The sequence below is a fragment of the Podarcis gaigeae genome (genome assembly GCF_964106915.1).
Source record: "Podarcis gaigeae genome assembly, chromosome: 14".
In the NCBI taxonomy this organism is placed as follows: domain Eukaryota; kingdom Metazoa; phylum Chordata; class Lepidosauria; order Squamata; family Lacertidae; genus Podarcis; species Podarcis gaigeae.
The window spans coordinates 8664690-8681976 of NC_139690.1; the positions used below are offsets into that span (position 1 = coordinate 8664690).

The 17287-nt window shown below is 44.6% G+C and overlaps 1 protein-coding gene across 3 annotated transcripts in view; it reads left to right on the forward strand.

Annotated features, from left to right (window-relative positions):
* CD276 (CD276 molecule) overlaps window positions 1–17287 on the forward strand; it is a 66028-nt gene that overhangs the window by 11923 nt on the left and 36818 nt on the right. The window contains exon 1 of one of the 3 annotated variants that reach the window (XM_083712895.1): window positions 2400–2614. The exons of 1 other annotated variant lie outside the window; for it this stretch is intronic. The gene's annotated coding sequence lies outside the window, so the exon portion shown is untranslated. Of the gene's footprint in view, window positions 1–2399; window positions 2615–17287 lie in introns of those variants that run through there. One more of the 3 variants, XM_083712893.1, reaches the window with a different exon arrangement.

A 17287-nucleotide genomic window follows, 5' to 3' on the forward strand; every position in this document is an offset into this window, starting at 1 on the left:
TATCATTCTGTTTCCTCTGACAATCCAATACGGAAAACTGTGGAAACTTCACAAATAATCACCAAAATTCAACGGCTTGACTGATTTCCTTGGTTCAAATGGCTAATGACTCCTCTGGAAAAGGGGAATCCAGGGCTCCCCCTGCCTCCACAATCCCTTAGGCATAAGGTCACAAACTCCTTGCCCTTCCATTAAGTGCAACCTTAGCCTCACAATAGGAGGCAGAAAGCACATAACCCAGACAGAAATCTGGGACAGGATGGTGGATTGGATCCTGAAAGCCTTGCAGCTAGGGGGCATGTGTAAACACATTTATTGTTCTTTGGGGAAGAGGGTACTTAAAAGGTGTTGGGACCTGGGCTAATTAACAGGGGTGGGTGATGGTCTCATGTTTCTACATGCCAAACACTCCTACTTTGTGACATATTTGTGATGTATCGATGATGCTGTTGAAAAATGTATTATGGGAAATGGGGAGAAGCCTTAAAAGTTCACGCAACCCCATGCTCTGGGTTCCTACTCTGTGTGTTTGAACCCTGTTGCAACAAATAAAGATCAGCTCTACTGACCGCTGTTTTGCTTCTTTAACTTGGCTGGAAACATCTTCTTTTGCTGACCGGAGAGACCTGCGGCAGTGGCACCCCGACAAGCTGGGTAGCGGAGTAAATTCGCACCCCAGGATTTTTCCTTATCAGGCCATATACTCTCATTTTCCTTTCAGAAGGAATGCACTCATACCATAAATTACAAACTGACGAATCATGAAATGCACAATCGAATCAATTGCGAACTATCAAAGAGGAAGCGCAAATCAATAAATGCACATTTAACAAGAAATAGCCAATGGCAGACGAATGTACACAGCTATTGGGCTGGGAGTTCCGTGTGGAAGACAAAACTCCATGTGGTTGAGGGAATGTTCTTTCATATGTGGTGGACTTGTAAAAGGGTAAAGGAGTATTGGGAAATGATCCATAATGAATTGAAAAAAATGTTTAAAAGTACTTTCCCTAAAAAACCAGAGTCCTTTCTGTTGGGGATAATTCAGACTGAAATAAGAAGGTGTCAAAAAAGGTTATTTATGTATGCCACTACTGTGCCCCATGTTTTGTTAGCTCAAAATGGAAAACGAGCCAGGTCCCAGCCAAAGAAGAATGGCAACTTAAACTGACAGAATATGCGCAGCTTGCAGACTTAACATATAAGAGAACAAGAAGAACATATGTTTAGAGAAGATTGGAAAATGTTTACTGAATATATGGGAAATAACTGTGTGCAGCTGAAAACGTTGGCAGCATTAAGATAAATTCAACAGTGTAAATAAGTTTTGATGGATGTAATAATGGAACGCTGAATAGTATAGGTTCTGTAAAATACGCAGGGATTTATGATATGTAAAAATGAACCATGGAAAGAGAAGAAGGTCATGGATATTTTTTGAATGGAAAAGTGAGTACAGTATTAGAAATTGTAAAACAGAAAACTTAATAAAAATTATATATATATAAAAAGAGAAGATGACAATATTTCAGTTGTCCTATCAAGGGCCAGGGCCAGATTTAGGTTTGATGAGGCCCTAAACTACTGAAGGTAATGGGGCCCTTTATACATCCAGCTGTCCTTTGTCAACAACAAATTGTTGCTGTTTTTTGTGTTGAATATACAGTGGTACCTTGGGTTAAGAACTTAATTCGTTCTGGAGGTCCGTTCTTAACCTGGAACTGTTCTTAATCTGAGGTACTACTTTAGCTAATGGGGCCTCCCACTGCCACACAATTTCTGTTCTCATCCTGAAGCAAAGTTCTTAACCCAAGGTACTATTTCTGGGTTAGCAGAGTCTGTAACCTGAAGCGTATGTAACCCGGGGTACCACTGTATGCTATATGGTAACTGATGGACCTAATAGGTACAGTATTTAAAGCCATTTGCACATGCAGAATGTAGGCACCCTATATATAGAAATGAGCAAACCAGGGATATTTTAGGGGGCAGGCTAGCAGGCGGGGCTCATGACTCACAGGAGCCTTCACAACACAAAACACTGTTGCTGTATGTAGGTTTTATTTTATTTTATTTTAATCTTACATTTTGGAAATGCACATCCAGTCCCCCCCTTTAATTTTTTTGGGGGGTTTGCCAAGAGAGTGGGGCCCTAAGCTATAGCTTGTTTAGCTTACACGTAAATCTGGCACTGGACACTCCGTGGCATCTTCTAGCCTTGCGGCCGGTTGGACTAGATGACCCCCCGGAACCCCTTCCCATAATCGGATTCCCCGATTCCATTCGCACGGCGGCAGCCACATGGCGCTCCGGCCCCGCATCAACCCGGAAGCCAGGGGGGCTCGCGCTCCTCTCCCCGCCTCTCGCTCCCCAGGCGCGCTCCCGCGGCCTCCTCCTCCTCCTTCCCCCGGCCGGGAGCCGCGCACCGACCTCTGCCCGCCGGAGGGAGCTGGGGGCGACGGGTGCTGGGGCGGGCAGGGCAGGAAGACGGTCCCGGGCCGGCGGCGAGACGCGCCCTGCGCCTAGGGCGCAGCAGAAAGGAGGGCGAGGCGGAGAAACGGCGCGCCTTTGTCCGAAAGCGGAGTCGCTCCCGGGAAGGACGGACTCTGGCCGAGTAAGTGCCTGCTTGGCTGTTGGGCTGAATGGGGGGAGAGAGAGGGAGCGACACCCAGGCGAAAAGAGGCAGACAATCCGCCTTTCTTTCCTTCTTTCGGCCCCTCTTCTCTTCCTCCAGAAGCGTTGCCAAAAGGATCTTGGATTCCTGCAGAACTTTTCGTTTGTTACTGGGCGTCTTCACTTGGACGCGCGCGCGCTCTTGCACTGAGTTGCCTTTTTAAAATGCCTTTAAAGATTATCTCTCTTTCTATCTCTCTCTCTCTCCAGTGTGACCCACAGGGGTGCCAACTTGAATAAAATATTGGGGAGGGGGAGAGAAGATAAGCCCTGCCCCACATATTGTAATCGATTACAAGGCGCACACTGCTATTGGAATGGCAATGTCCATTAACTTGGGGGGAGGCCCCCTCAAATATTATATGGGGGGGGGGGAAGGGACATCGGCTGCTAGGATTTGGCTCAGAGAGAGAGGAGGGGGGTGTACAATGTTACCCATACCCAGAGCATACTCACTGAAGTGAAGGAACCTGGTAAAGTTAGGTTCTTTGATTTCAATAGGTTTACTTCAGGCAGGTCTTAGATCAGATACCAGCCAGATTACGTTATATATGCCACTTGCCAGCTGCTTAGGATACCTCTTTAAAAAAGGAGAAATCTGAGACAGGATCTGTCAGTGTCCTTAAATATTTTGCTTCTTCTGTGTTGATAAGGATACAGGACTGTTTTGCCTCAACTTTTTTGTATCTTCTGGCCAACAGTTGAGATTGGCCAATACATAGTGGTTTGTTTGTAGGGCTTTATGGGTTTCAGTGTGATTGGCTGTATTGTTTATAAACCAATAAAGATTGAATTGGAAGAGGGGGGAGAGAATGGCCAGTACAGAGGGCACTCCTATGCCTTCTTAAGTTAACTCTGTAGGATGCAGTTGGGTCTACTTCTGAGTAAAATAGCTGTATTGTTCAGCCAACCTTCCCTTGTGGGTGAGTGGTGCTTTAGATCAAGAAATATCTATCTCTTTGCCAGCATTGCTGCTCTGATCAATTATTTCTTAACAAAATAAAATGGACCTGTGGCACACAGGGATCGACGGAAAAGAAAGGGTGGCAGTGCTGGTCGAAATATGGATGTGTGGTTTTGTGTTTGAACTATGAGTCCTTCCGGACGAGGTGTTTGCTGACTGATGGGGAAGTTAGATGACATTCTATCATGCAATAGTAATCTCATGCTTCCCAGAGCATCCCCCCATCTCGTCACTTCCCTTATCACAGAAAGTCTGAATATATATATATATATATATATATATATATATATATGGAAGAAAGTTTGTTGTGCAAGAGCTCCAATTGTGCAACCTGGATATTTTTCTTTTTGGTGGGGTGGGGACCCTGCAGTCATGTAGTCCAAGTGTTTCCTAAATTGTGGTACAGATGCCCCGAAGTGTATACAAAAGGGTTTTAAATGGTACAGGGTATTTGCCCTAGTCTAGATAAAATAGTGTCATTAAAACTACCCCCAAATTATCTATGCTTGAGAAGGTGTATGCAGGTAAGACTAAACCTTCAAAAGATGTACGTAACTACCTCAAGTTTGGGAATGATTGCTGTCGCTCTAGGGCTTTTGAAGCTGGCATCATTTGTTTCTGTATGGCAGGGATGTCCAACTGGTCAGTCGTGATCTACTGGTCGATCATGGGGTGTCCCTGGTTGATCCCGGTCGATCGCTCAACAACTTTGATGAAGTTTCCCCCCTAAAAAGCTCAACAAATCTTGGCAATACAATAGGTAGATCACTGCCAGATTTTTTTATAGTGGGAGTAGATCGCAGTCTCTTGAAAGTTGGACTTGTCTGCTGTATGGCATTTGCAAAGTTCCTGCCCATCCTCAATTTGAGGATCTGAACAAGTACGGTATGTCATCACTTCTTGGGGATGACTAAACAACTGCTCATCAGTCGTTCCCAAGCTTTTATTTTTCCAGTTGCCTCTTGAAAATTGCTTAACGGTTTTTTAGCCTGTTGTAGCAATTGTAATGCGCTAGATGGTATTGTATTAAGTTTGCTTCTTTTATTTTGAATTCCAAAGAATTTGGATCACAGTGGGTGGCACCGTGGATTAAACCACAGAGCCTAGGACTTGCCGAGCAGAACGTCGGCAGTTCGAATCCTCGCGACGAGGTGAGCTCCCGTTGCTCGGTCCCAGCTCCTGCCAACCTAGCAGTTCAAAAGCACAAAGTGCAAGTAGATAAATAGGTACCGCTCCGGCGGGAAGGTAAACTGCATTTCTGTGCGCTGCTCTGGTTCGCCAGAAGTGGCTTAGTCATGCTGACCGCATGACCCAGAAGCTGTCTGCAGAAAAACGCCAGGTCCCTCAGCCAATTAAAGCGAGATGAGCACCACAACCCCAGAGTCCGTCACGACTGTACCTAGTGGTCAGGGGTCCCTTTACCTTTACCTTTACAATAAAAATATAGTATAGGAAACAAAAGAAGCAATAAGAATACAATTAAAAATCAGCATGAATATTCAATCACAAATCCACAGAAATGCTGTGGACCACATGAAGGAAGCTCACAGGCCACTGGTGGTTCATGGACCACAGTTTGGAAACCGCCGCTTTAAAACCCTTTTGACATTAATCCGAACCACCACACACGCCCCTAAACTGTGCACACTTATTTTTGCAATCCCAACAAAGCATGCAAATTGAAGCTGCAGCCCGTACACATAATTGTGTCTCAGTAATTTCTGCTGATTTCAGTTATTTGTTTTAGTGTATATAGAGCATTATCACCTCACTCTTCAGCTGAAAAGGCTCCCAGAGTGGCCTGCAGAAGATCAGTAACATACAAGCTTTTTTGCTCATGGGTTAGCGGTCTAAAAGACTCAACACAAAAGAAAAAGGGGATGGGGAGGGAAGAGGAAGATGAATAATTGCCAGTGGCAATTATTACGTGGCAGTTCTTATAAAAAGCCAGCTTGGATGGAACAGTTCAGGGAGAAGGGAAGCCCCAAGGGAATTGGCCCCCTAGCCTACTTGGTTGAGTGAGCTTCCCATTTTTCTTCTTGCTACAGCCATGCAGAACAGCAACTACCATTTTAGGTGTAGGGAAGGACTTTGAGCTCAGTATTTGAGCACCCGCTTCAAATGCAGTCCTAGGTTAAATCCGTTTCCTCAACTCCAAGAAGAAAGTCCAGGTGTTGTGAAAGACTTGGTTTGGCCAAAGCATGGAAAAGATGTTGCTAACCAATACAGGGCATGACATATATAGGACAACAAATTAAGCACATTAGGCTAGTTTGGAGACCCTACAATTTTAAAAGGCCAAGGGTGTGACCACCTGTGCAATGGGTGGATGAATTATTTATTTATTTATTTATTTATTTATTTATTTATTTATACATACCCTGCCCATCTGGTTGGGTTTCCCCAGCCACTCTGGGTGGCTACCAACAGAATTAAAAGCACAATAAAACACCAGACATTAAAATCTTCCCTAAGCAGGGCTGCCTTCAGATGTCTTCTAAGTGTCAGATAGTTGTTTATTTCCTTGACATCTGATGGGAGGGGGTTCCACAGGGTGGGCGCCCCTTTTTTGCATCAAGCAAACAGAGAATGCTGGAGAGAATTTGAAGAGACATCTATCCAAAGATGGACGTGAAACGCTGTCGAAGAGGAATGAATATGCTTCTCATATCTGAAACAGCTCAGTCTTCCCCAGGCTGGTACCTCCCAAGTATTGTTAGACTTCCATCAGACCCAGCCAACAAGATCACTGGTCGAGGATGATGGGATTTGCAGTTGGAAACATCTGAAGGTACCTGAAGGGGGAACCCTGGGCTAGCAAGTGTATTGATGAGTGTGGTGTTGACAATGCTGCAGACGACAGATCTGAAGAACTGGGTACCACTTTGGGAGATGTTTCAGATGCTGCCCAGTGGATGTAAGTGCTCTGTTGCTGGCTAATGCAAGAGGCTGTACTGTTGGGAACCACAAGAGCCGGTTTACGACCCCCCCAGTCCAGCCTACAGAGGAAACCAACCAGCTCTTCACTATGGTTACAGTGATGAACACCCTCCCCCCATTCAATTACTGATAGAAGCATCCTATTGCTTTAGTGTTTTGGAGAATCGGGCCTCGTGAGTGTAGTGTTGCCTGGAAGATGTAGATGGTTGCAAGAGTGCTGGGAAGTTTTAATTGTGACCCTGGGCTTTCAGCCAGAGTCGTGGTGTTCCAGGATGACTGATGCTCAGGGCAAGTCAATGTTAAATTGTGGATGCTCTAGAAACAGTCTCCCCTCCCGCTTTCATAAAATGCCTTATACGAAGTCAGACCTCTGGCCCATCCACTCCACACCAGGACTTAAGAACATTAGGCCAAATTAATCCCCCCCCCAATCTTCTCTATCTGGACCTCTGATTAGAACCACACCCCTTCTTCCTAGGATACACATTTCACCCTGAGAATATTTGTACCCCAAGAGGTTCTCTTTCTCTGTGTGTGGCCTGGCTGGAATGTATCCATGAACTCTGATAATCAGGGTGGATTTGATTTAAATCACGATTTAAATAATGATTTAAATCACTAGTCAGTAAGACTTGATTTAAATCATTTTTATTTTTTTTTACAGAAAGACATTCCTGCTGGTACAATCTTAATATTTACTACCAGATGAAGGTTTCATTTTAGGAATAATACATTTTCAGAGTAGTTTTTTACAGTTATATCAAAAATTACTGATTTGGTTATACCATTAGAAATACATAGATAATTATGAAACTATTGTGAGGTTTAATAAGTTAACTGTTTATATTTGGACAACTTTTCTACTGTACTTTATTGGAAGGAGAAAAATAATCGTTTCCTGGATAACAATTTATTTAAAAACCAACTTAGACTGAGTTTCAGCACACATTAAAAACTTATTTCCTGATGAATAGCCTTTGGACTATAACGTAACTTAAACATAAAACTTATCTTTAGAAATATTTTTTCTCCCAAAATCATTTTATTTTGAAAAGCCGATTTAAATTTTTAAAAATCTGATTAAATTAAAAAATCATTGATTTTTATCCGCCCTGCTGATAATAGAATAATAGAACTATAGAGCTGAAAGGGACCTCCAGGGTCATCTAGTCAAACCCCCTGGAATGCAGGAATCTCAGCTAAAGCATCCATAACAGGTGCCTCTTTGCTTGTCTGGATGAAGGACAGAGGTGTGTGTAGAACTGTACAGAGGTTTAATCTGTTGCTCCATGCACTTTTGCCTTTGGCCATGCCCGCCATTGAACCCTGGAAGTTTACTCAGAAGGCAACACAGCCCCCATCTTACAAATGTATTCCCACCAGTGGCTATATAGAGTTTCAGGCTCTATGGAGTTTTGCCCATCTGTGGCTGGAGATGTGAGGCATTGATGCCTAATCCTAACCTTTTATAACAACAACAACAATTTATTATTTATACCCCACCCATCTGGCTCTTCCCCAGCCACTCTGGGCGGCTTCCAACAAAATATTAAAATACAGTAATACATCAAACATTAAAAGCTTCCCTAACAGGTCTGCCTTCAGATGTCTTCTAAAAGTCTGATAGTTGTTGTTCTCTTTGACATCTGGTGGGAGGGCGTTCCACAGGGCAGGTGCCACTACCGAGAAGGCCCTCTGCCTGGTTCCCTGTAGATTTGCTTCTCGCAGTGAGGGAACTGCCAGAAGGCCCTTGGCACTGACCTCAGTGTCCGGGTAGAATTATGCGCGTGGAGATGCTCCTTCAGGTATACTGGACGGAGGCCGTTTAGGGCTTTAAGGTCAGCACCAACACTTTGAACTGTGCTCAGAAATATACTGGGAGCCAATGTAGGTCTTTCAATACCTATGTGGTCTCGGCGGCCGCTCCCAGTCACCAGTCTAGCTGCCGCATTCTGGATTTTGCCCATCTTCTGCTACTCCCAAGAAGATCTGTGTCAACAACAGGATTGTTGCAGCACAGTGGAATTCCCTTTGATTTCAGTAGTGCTGCAGCAGCTTCCTGCCTCGTTTCTTTCTTGCGTCCATCTCCCTGTCTGCTGAAATAAACAGAACTTCCTCCATCTGCATGAAGGGAAGGAGTGAAGGAAGTTTGAAGGCACTTCCTCAGCTGAGTGGAACACAGCTGGGTGGGCAATGACAAAAATATAGCTGGCTTGGTATGGAGTTCTCTCTCTTTTTGAGAAGGGACACTTGGGAGGATAGCTTCAAAGAGATCACTTGTTCTTTAGAGGTGGGGAACTTGTGGCTCTCCCGATGTTGTTGAGCTATTGCTCCCATCATCTCAGACCATTGGCCATGCTGCCTGGGACAGATGGGAACTGGAGTCCAGCCAATCTCAATTTAGGGCCCTATTCAATTTAGCAAGGGACGCAGGTGGCGCTGTGGGTAAAACCTCAGCACCTAGGACTTGCCGATCGCATGGTCGGCGGTTCAAATCCCCGCGGCGGGGTGCGCTCCCGTCGTTCGGTCCCAGCGCCTGCCAACCTAGCAGTTCGAAAGCACCCCTGGGTGCAAGTAGATAAATAGGGACCGCTTACCAGCGGGAAGCTAAACGGCATTCCGTGTGTTGCGCTGGCTCGCCAGATGCAGCTTGTCACGCTGGCCATGTGACCCGGAAGTGTCTGCAGACAGCGCTGGCTCCCGGCCTATAGAGTGAGATGAGCGCACAACCCTAGAGTCTGTCAAGACTGGCCCGCATGGGCAGGGGTACCTTTACCTTTACCTCAATTTAACAAAGCCCAGTAACAAACTCACAAGAATTGATGCTTTTGAATTATGGTGCTGGAGGAGACTCTTGAGAGTCCCATGGACTGCAAGAAGATCAAACCTATCCATTCTTAAGGAAATCGGCCCTGAGTGCTCACTGGAAGGACAGATCGTGAAGCTGAGGCTCCAGTACTTTGGCCACCTCATGAGAAGAGAAGACTCCCTGGAAAAGACCCTGATGTTGGGAAAGATTGAGGGCACAAGGAGAAGGGGAAGACAGAGGATGAGATGGTTGGACAGTGTTCTTAAAGATACAAGCATGAGTTTGATCAAACTGCGGGAGGCAGTGGAAGACAGGAGTGCCTGGAGTGCTCTGGTCCATGGGGTCACGAAGAGTCTGATTTTACTAAACAACTAAACAAGAAACAAACCAGCGTAGGTATCATTCGGGTCCTTGGGCTAATGCCCCTGAAGAATCCAGCAATTGCTTTCTCCTTCAGCTGCTTCTGTGCCCTGTCATTTTCTCACATTTTCAAGGCAAAATCGATACGTTACTTTTCCAATAGGTTGCATCCCTATTTGTTTCCCTGGAGGATCTGAAGCACACACGCACAAATTCGATCTCTCCTTGTGGTTTGCAGTAGAAGCCTCCAGCAATAACTTCTTCCTCCTTTAAAAAAACCAAAAAACTGAAGACCAGTTCTTGGAGTTAGGTAATATGCTGTCTTATAATTTTATATAGCTGAATTTAATTCCTCACACCCCTCTGCTTTATGACCAGTTCTAGGAGAGCTTGGGACACGGGTTGCGCTGTGGGTTAAACCACAGAGCCTAGGGCTTGCCGATCAGAAGGTCAGTGGTTCGAATCCCCGCAATGGGGTGAGCTCCCGTTGCTCGGTCCCTGCTCCTGCCAACCTAGCAGTTCGAAAGCACGTCAAAGTGCAAGTAGATAAATAGGTACCGCTCCAGCGGGAAGGTAAACGGCGTTTCCGTGCGCTACTCTGGTTCACCAGAAGCAGCTTAGTCATGCTGGCCACATGACCCGGAAGCTGTACGCCGGCTCCCTCGGCCAATAAAGCGAGATGAGCACCACAACCCCAGAGTCATCTGCGACTGGACCTAATGGTCAGGGGTCCCTTTACCTTTACCTTTTTAGGAGAGCTTGCTGCCCTTTCTTTAGCCTTCTGGTTGTGTTGTCGGTAGAGTTACATGTCTAGTGTGTTGGGGGCATGGCGATGACTTCATCCAGTAACCCTGAAGCATTTCAGACTTGACAATTACAGTGGTGTGTTGGCGAGGAAAGGCAAAACCAGGAGAACTCTTGGAGGAAGAGGCTGCATCATCATATGGCTTAAAATACAAACACAGACAAGCTTTTATAAATAGATAGTTCCAGGGTTTATATAAAAATAAATATACACGCCACAATGAGAATGATAATTAGAGTGCCAGGAATCTGTGGGGAAAGGGCAGTGGCTAGAATTAGGCAAGTCTTTGATAGTTGTCTGTGTTTTGTAGAATGTCTAAGGCGTGGCTAGGCAAACTAAGGCCCGGGGGCTGGATCCAGCCTAATTGCCTTCTCAATCCGGCCCCCAGACAGTCCAGGAATCAGCATGTTTTTACATAAGTAGAATGTGTGCTTTTATTTAAAATGCATCTCTGGGTTATTTGTGGGGCATAGGAATTCGTTCATCCGCCCCCCCCACAATATAGTCCAACCCCCAACAAGGTCTGAGGGACAGTGGACCGGCCCCCTGCTGTAAAAGTTTGCTGACCCCTGGTCTAAGGCATGTGTAGGCAAACTAAGGCCCGGGGGCCGGGCCGGCCCCATTGCCTTCTAAATCCGGCCCACGGACGGTCCGGGAATCAGTGTGTTTTTACATGAGTAGAATGTGTGCTTTTATTTAAAATGCATCTCTGGGTTATTTGTGGGGCATAGGAATTCGTTCATTCACCACAAAAAAATATAGTCCAGCCCCACACAAGGTCTGAGGGACAGTGGACCGGCCCCCTGCTGAAAACGTTTGCTGACTCCTGGTCTAAGGGATCTTCCCAGGCAAGTTTGAAACAGTAAGGGGACACCTAGACCAAGTTTTTGACCTAGAGGGTTTTGCCTACAAGCTGCCCCCAAACTGACCAAACTCCTCAACCACCATTCTTTTTATATATACCCTGCCCATCTGACTGGGCTACCCCAGCCACTCTGGGTGGCTTCCCACAAAACATAAAGCAACAAAACAAAACATTAAAAGCATCCCTATACAGTGGAACCTTGGTTCCCAAATCGGCTCCCAAACGCTGCAAACCTGGAAGTAAGTGTTCCAGTTTGTGAACATTTTTCAGAAACCAAACATCCGTTTTGGCTGTCGGCATTTTTTCCGGGGCCAATCAGCAAATCAGAAGATGTGACTTGGTTTTTGAACGTTTTGGAAGTCAAAAGGACTTCCAGAATGGATTGAGTTCGAGAACCAATGTACCACTGCACAGGGCTGCTTTCAGATGTCTTCTAAAGGTTGTATAGTTACTTATGTCCTTGACATCTGATGGGAGGGCGTTCCACAAAGTGGGTGCCACTACCGAGAAGGCCCTCTGCCTGGTTCCCTGTAACTTCACAGTGAAGGAACTGCCAGAAGGCCCTCGGAGCTGGACTTCAGTGTCTGTGCTAAATGATCAGGATGAAGACGCTCCTTCAACGTATACAGGGCTGAGGCTGTTTGGGCTTTAAACATCAGCACCAACACTTTGAATTGTTCTCAGAAACATACATTACAGAACCATGGCTTTCCCCAAAGAATCCTGGGAGCTGTAGTTTGTTAAGGGTGCCGAGAGTGCTAGGAGAACCTCCTCACAGAGCTATAATTCAGAGTTGCTTGTAAAGAGAGACTGATTGTTAAACCACTTCGGAATTCAATCTGTTTGGTCACTCTTTGGTTATTTAGCACATTTATATCTCACATTTCTTATGTGAATAATAAGTCTCTTAATAAGTCACTTCCCCTTCTCTAGGGTGGAAGCTTTAATGGCCTGTTTCATTTGCATTTGCCCCGCTTTCCTGTTTATTCAAAACACACACAGATAAATGTTTAGATACAAATCAGAGGAAATCAGTAATTAAAGTCCCCCTTCCAAGGGGAATAAGAACTGCTCAATTAAGAGGCAATTAATTGGTAGTACCATTGCTGCTCTGAAGAGGACACAGTTAATGACAGAATAAACTCATGGAGGAAGTTTCTAATTAATAGTGCAGAGGACCTTTCATGGCAGAATAATCTCAAGGAGGAAGCTTATAATTAATGGTGTAGGAGACCTTTGAATAGAATTTGCCTCAAAGTCAACATCATGGCGGATCTTGGCATGAAGGCGAACAGTCATGGAGATTGTAGCTATATTAAGTGTTATGAGGATCTGCTGTGTTAATTCTGTTTCCAGTTGACTGTGTGAAAGTTAGCAATATGGGCTCTTGGTCTGAAAGCAACATTGACCACCTTTCTTAGGTTTTAACATAATGCCATCTACATTTCTTTAGGGGAAGATACCATAATATACATTGTAATTTAAAATTGCATACCTCTGGGTCTGATGCATTACGTCTCCTTTTTTATGTCCTGTTAATGTGCCTGTTTGCATAGCCCTGATTACTGGTTTGTATTAGCAAGTAAATTAATGATTTATTGGTTGAATGACAACAAGTATCCTAATTGAGACAACAGCTTCCACAATTTCTGGCATAGATGTTTAATGAAAGCCATACTCTTGATTTGCCATCTGGATCAACCCAGAGAATAAACTTGGGATTTTCTGTATTGGAAATACATCTAAAAAAGAAAAAAAAAATGTTTTAAGGTTTCTGTTACTGGATGTATTCTGTTTCTGATTTTTATTCTGTTTGGCTCAAGGCTAAAGCAGCTAAAGTTGATTGACATCCTATGCCCTTTTAAAATGTGGGGCTTTTTTGGGAGGGGTTGTTGTTTTTACATTGATTATATATTTTGTGGTTTTATATTTTGATTTTGTTCTGTGAACCACCATGGGAGTGCCCTGAGACATTACAGAAAAAAAGAAACTCTCATCCTGTATGATGGCAGCATTTGTGCGGCTGCTGGCCCACAAACTGGTCTGTGGTTTAGTCACAGAATCACAGAGAGTTGGAATGACCCCAACAGAAATCCCAACTAAAGAGTCCCTGACAGATGGCCATACAATCTCAGTTTATAAAACCCAAGGAAGGAGAGTCCACAACCTCCCAAGGGAGACCGTTCCACTGTCAAACAGCTCTTAGTGTCAGAAAGTTGTTCCTGGTGTTTAGTCAGAATCTCCTTTTTGTAATTTGAGTCCATAGATTCAGGTCCTGGCCTCCAGAGCAGGAGAAAACAAGCCTGCTTTTACATGTGACAGCCCTTTAGTTATTTGGCTATCAGGTCTCCTCTTAGTCTTCTTTTTTCCAGGGTAAACATACCCAACTTCCTCAACCAATTTCTCATAAGGCTTGGTTTCCAGACCCTTGATAATTCTGGCCATCCTCCAAATGTAAATGTTCCGGCTTGTCAATAACCTTCTTGGATTTGGGGCACCCAGACCTGGACACAGGACTCCAGGTGTGGTCTGACCAAGATGGGATAAATGGGTACTATGTAATTCCCTTGATCTGGATACTAGACTTCTGTTGATTAGACCCCCTAGAACCTTTTCACATGCACTACTGTCAAGCCAAGGGACACGGGTGGCGCTGTGGGTTAAACCACTGCTGCAGGTAGCCTTGCACACCTCTGCACCAGGTGAGTGGCTCAGATTTCCCATCCTTCTTTTGTCCTCTCTAACCACTCTATAAGGGATGCAGGTGGCGCTGTGGGTTAAACCACAGAGCCTAGGACTTGCTGATCAGAAGGTCGGTGGTTTGAATCCCCGCAACAGGGTGAGCTCATGTTGCTCTGTCCCTGCTCCTGCCAACCTAGCAGTTCGAAAGCACGTCAAAGTGCAAGTAGATAAATAGGTACCACTGCAACGGGAAGGTATACGGCGTTTCCGTGCGCTGCTCTGGTTCGCCAGAAGCGGCTTAGTCATGCTGGCCACATGACCCGGAAGCTGTAAGCCAGCTCCCTTGGCCAATAAAGCGAGATGAGCGCCACAACCCCAGAGTCGGCCGCGACTGGACCTAATGGTCAGGGGTCCCTTTACCTTTACCTTACTGTCAAGCCAGGATTTCCTCATCCTATATTTGTGCATCTGATTTTTCCTTTGTAAGTATACAACCTTTGTCCCGACTGAAATTCATTTTGTTAGTTTGGGCCTCAGTTCTCCATTCTGTTAAGGTGGTCTTGAATCCTCTCCCAGTTTGGTGCCATCCACAAATTTGATTAGCGTTTTACAAAAAAAGCATTACAGTGTTTGGGCAAGTTGCAGGCTTTAAATTAAATAAAAATAAGACCAAGCTGTTAGTTAAAAATTTACCAGAACCAGACAAAACAGAGCTATACCAGACCATAGAAATAGAGATTCATACGAAAGTTAAATACAGTGGTACCTCAGGTCAAGAACTTAATTCGTTCAGGAGGTATGTTCTTAACCTGAAACTGTTCGTAACCTGAAGCACCACTTTAACTAATGGGGCCTCCTGCTGCCACTGCGCCGCTGCTGCACGTATTCTGTTCTCATCCTGAAGCAAAGTTCTTAACCCGAGGTAATATTTCTGGGTTAGCGGAGTCTGTAACCTGAAGCGTTTGTAACCTGAAGCGTATGTAACCTGAGGTACCACTGTATCTAGGAATTTGGCTTACAACCAAGAATATTAATATTTTCAAGGACAATTATGAAAAGATTTGGAACTAAATAAAAAGGAATCCAGAGATATGGGGTAGAATGAATTTATCATTATTAGGAAGAATTGCAGCAATTAAGATGAACGCATTGCCAAAAATGTTGTTCTGGTTTCAGTCAATACAGAAAAGCATTACACCGTAAACATCCATAGAACCAGTGTGATATAATGTTTATTAAAGTGTCAGACTGGGACCTTGGAGACCAGGGTTGAAGCTGACTGGATGTCCTTGGGCTAGTCATTGCCTCTCAGCCTAACCTACCTCACAGGTTTGTTGTGCGGATTACATGAGGAAGGGGGAGGGACCAGGTATGACACCTTGAGCACCTTGGAGGAAGAGAGGTGAGCTATAAATGCATCAAATAAACCTATAATAAAATGCACATTAAAACAGTCCCTTTGGTTAGGCACATTGAGCATCCTTTGCAAATTGCACAGAACTGGGGGAACATTCCCAGCTGAGTTTCAGCAAGCGGAAGCCTGGCACACAACTTATTGTGAGACAAATGAATCTCCTCACTGTTTGGATGCTTCCTCCGCCGCCACAATATCCTCTCTGCCCCCCCCCCCCTTGAAAAAACCTCCACAGCAAATGGGAGGAAGAGCAGCCCAGCTGCAGCTACTTCCTGAATTGGTAGCTCCTTCCATACTTTTCTGTTTCCAGAGCCCCCAGGAATAGGATGCAACTGTTTTCAAAAAGTATTTGCAGTGACAACTGGGTACAGTGGTACCTCGGGTTAAGAACTTAATTCGTTCTGGAGGTCCATTCTTAACCTGAAACTATGGATGGATTTCCTCCTAAATTGATTTTAGAACTTTGAATTTATTGTTATTCACACTTTTATATTGTATTTTATGCTGTTTTTTTGTTGTATCACAATTAAGTGTTTTAAATTTGTTGTTAGCTGCTCTGAGCCCGGTTTTCTGAATAATTATTTATTATTATTATTATTATTATTATTATTATTATTATTATTATTATTAACCCAAGGTACCACTTTAGCGAATGGGGCCTCCTGCTGCCGCCACATGATTTCTGTTCTCATCCTGAAGCAACGTTCTTAACCCGAGGTACTATTTCTGGGTTAGCGGAGTCTGTAACCTGAAGCGTCTGTAACCCGAGGTACCACTGTATTAGACCCATCAAGGTCTGCCAAATAATGGCCAGGTATTTAAAGCACTATTTTAGTAGAACAAGGGGGGGGGGGAGACAGAACCACTTTGGGGCTTTAAAAAGCCCAAGTTTGTTAACAGTTACCCTCCCCCCCAGTGTTGGAGTTGAATTCTCAAGCATTGTAAGCCAGGGGTGCCCAAACTTTTTTCAAAGAGGGCCAGATTTGATGACGTGAACATGTGTGAGGGCTGACCCAAGTTTTACAATTTTACCCAGAAGTTGTTGAGCTTTTTTAAGGATTTAACCCCAAAGTTGCTGAGCTTTTTTAAAACAATTTTACAGAACATATACTGTCACGGGGGCCTCATTAGGCCCCCGTAACGGGCTTTGGCCATGCCTGTTGTAAATAATTCCATATAACTTAACAACATAATGCAAATACAAGATGTAAGTGGGAACATGGTCTAGAGAATGAATCATTCTTTCCATTTATCTCGGAAATTCAGGAAATAGCACGCATGCTTACAAATTCTGAAATGGAATGAAGAAAACAGGCACACCAAGGAAAGTAGTCTGTTTTCAAAAAGTAGGCAGGGTTACAGTGCAGGGGAGGGGAAAATGCATTTTATTTAGATCTAGGGGTCTTAGGAGACCATATCAGAAGGTGGTGGCCTCTCTTTCTGAAGGTTCGTTGGCCATCTATCAGGGACTCCTTAGTTGTGATTCCTGTTTTGCAGTGGGTTGGACTAGATGACCCTTGGGGTCCCTTCCTGTCACGGCTGAAATGGCCGCTGTTTCTTTAATGCTTAAAAAAGCTGGGTCAGCATGAGTCAGCAGCCTGCACCGGGTTGTATATATAGAGTGAGAAATGTTGGGTTGGGTTGGTTGGTTGGTTGGTGAAAGCTGATAGTGGTGATGTGTGTACAGTTGGTCAGTCGCTTTTGCAGAAAGACTTTTAAGAATAAAAGCAGAAAGTACTCTGCAGGGATACTCTTCTGGTGGGCTCTTTTATGCC